The 2,500-nt window shown below is 46.8% G+C and overlaps 2 non-coding genes across 2 annotated transcripts in view; both read right to left on the bottom strand.

Annotated features, from left to right (window-relative positions):
• The window catches only part of LOC143220947 (large subunit ribosomal RNA), a 4,002-nt gene extending 3,912 nt beyond the window's left edge, over nt 1-90 (bottom strand). Inside the window, exon 1 of the ribosomal RNA XR_013011704.1 lies at nt 1-90. This exon is cut by the window's left edge and continues 3,912 nt beyond it. This is a non-coding gene — a ribosomal RNA (large subunit ribosomal RNA).
• A 1,568-nt stretch (nt 91-1,658) lies between these two features.
• On the bottom strand, nt 1,659-1,813 carry LOC143220945 (5.8S ribosomal RNA). The gene has a single exon (XR_013011702.1). It is a non-coding gene; the product is annotated as a 5.8S ribosomal RNA (ribosomal RNA).
• Nucleotides 1,814-2,500: the final 687 nt, after the last annotated feature.

The raw sequence follows: 2,500 nt of genomic DNA on the forward strand, positions 1-2,500 counted from the left end.
GCCGCTACTAAGGAAATCCTTGTTAGTTTCTTTTCCTCCGCTTAGTAATATGCTTAAATTCAGCGGGTAATCTCGCCTACTCTGAGGTCGTCGTACGTGATACAAAATTTTGTGTGTTTCGGCCGAAAGAGCGTAAAAGTAGTACTCGCGAAAACGTACAAAGCACAAAAAAAAAAGAAAAAAAAAGAAAACGAAACAACACTACACGACAGAAGAGAGAAAAAGGTAAACAAAAAACCGATATATGCCTTATGCGCCACACCAAAGTGTCAATATAATTCTTTCTTCATCTCTCGTCGATCGGAAACTCTCGCTAGACGATCTGGCCGGTTAACTTTAACGTCCGTCGAAAAGAACTTTCGGGGACTGGACGACCGACAGATCGCGCGGTTCCGCACGAATCGACAATGAAGAAAAGAAAAGACATGGGGCGACCGACATAAAGGTTTTCATCATTGGATATACCTTTTCTCTCTCCGCGGTGCTGTTCCGTGCGTGAACACACAAGTGTGTCTTTTGCGTCGTGTGACAATCAAGTTCGAAATAAGCCTCGCCAATAGAGGAGTATACATATTATTAAAAAAAAAAAATAATAATACATATAACCCGGTGGGATTTCTTTTTCTCTCTACTTCTATATAATTGAACCAAAAACCACGGGGGTACAGAAACGTTGCGCACGAAACGATTTATCATCGATCAAACGCAAAACCAAATTAGAGACACGAGAGAAAGAGAGTAAGATCTCAAGACGCTCATAGGCCGTCATCAATACGATTCAACGCGAACGTGGCGATGGAATGGCAATCGCACAGATTAGCGAGGACACGTCGACGACGGGGAATAATTCCGACCCGATCAAGTACGACGTGCTCATCCCGCACATTGCTGCGCTTTGCTCCGCTGTCCATCGATCATCAAAGCGTTCGCGATAGAACGAGAGATCTCTTTCGTCTCTTCCCTCGAAGACTCGAAAAGGAATGTGTGTTTGTCGAAATCGCCGGCAACGACGACCCTCCGCCGTATGGCAATTATAACGTAGAGTTAAGAAACTCATCCACGCACAGGCATATTCTCTCCCTGGGGCTTAACATTGCCACACCACACACACTCTGTGTGCCACACAGTATTCTTTCTTTCTTTTATAATTTGTGTGTCCATCTCTGTAGTCTCGCGAGACTCTTGTAAATATACCTCTTTCGTATATACGCATCATTTCAGGCGACGTCGGGAGCGCGTTAAATGTTCATGAGTGGAAACGCTTCTTTCCGCAAGGCGAATCGTTTCGCAGAGAAGGTGAGAGATTTGGAGATCCTCGTCGAAGCGGTGCCTTACGGGCGGTCGTATTTTCAATACGACTCACGACACCGTAAAAACACTCACGCAAGTCCGAACGTAAGAAATACCAATCCCTACTTCGCCTCTCGTGGAAACTAGATATATATATATTTGTATGTGTTTATAAGACGCAATGCAAAAATTGGCAATTTTCACAGAACCGCGACAAACGCCGACGAAACGCCCATCATTCGCTCGTACGTAGCATCTTTGCAACCCGACTCCGAAACGCTCTTTGGCGCCCTCCAAAAATATATTTGGAGAGGTAAGCGACGGCGGGGACTTACAAGAGCAACGCAAGCAGTTTATGGTTACGTAAACGACCCTCAGCCAGGCGTGGTCCAGGAATTGTATCCGTGGACCGCAATGTGCGTTCGAAATGTCGATGTTCATGTGTCCTGCAGTTCACACGTTGACGCGCAATTAGCTGCGTTCTTCATCGACCCACGAGCCAAGTGATCCACCGTTCAGGGTAATCGTATATATTTTTGATTTACAAATCAATATATGTATATGTCTCTTGTTCTGCGGTTCGTAAGAACGCATTGTACCTGAACGCTCCAACCAGCGCGCGAAGGAGATTCGTTCAGGCGTCGTTTTAAGGACGACACTATCGTCGTCCGTGGAAACGGAAAAAAAAAACCGTCAGATACGCAACACGTATCCGACGGCCGGGCGAACAGTACATTGAAAAACCGTTAACGTGGAAAACGCGGAGATGAATATATATTCTCTGAAAACGACGGGGATCGTAAGACAACCCGATACTGGATCCAGAGATGTAATAATATTCCTCTCCTCTTCACTTCCATTTCATTTGGAATGATGTGAGAACGGAGGACTTCACAGCCGGCTCTGGCAGCGGTCATTCGTCCCAAGCTCTCGCGATGCGCACTATTGGGCCACACGCACGGAGTAGGGTGTCAGACTCACGACTGCTTTAAAAGCGAGCTTCACGAGCCGGTCCACTTCCCGTATAAAACACATTTCCATAAAATGTTGTGTGTGCTCGAGGCAACGATAAATTCCGATACAAGCGGACTCGCGAGCCGGCTCTGGCCGTAGGCGCGATCCCCGTTCTCGTCCCAAACTCGTCTGCGCGCACTATTGGGCCACACAGAGAGTAGGGTGTCGTCGGGAATAATCGCGCCATAGGCTTTAT

The sequence above is a fragment of the Lasioglossum baleicum genome, unplaced genomic scaffold (genome assembly GCF_051020765.1).
Source record: "Lasioglossum baleicum unplaced genomic scaffold, iyLasBale1 scaffold1758, whole genome shotgun sequence".
In the NCBI taxonomy this organism is placed as follows: Eukaryota; Metazoa; Arthropoda; class Insecta; order Hymenoptera; family Halictidae; genus Lasioglossum; species Lasioglossum baleicum.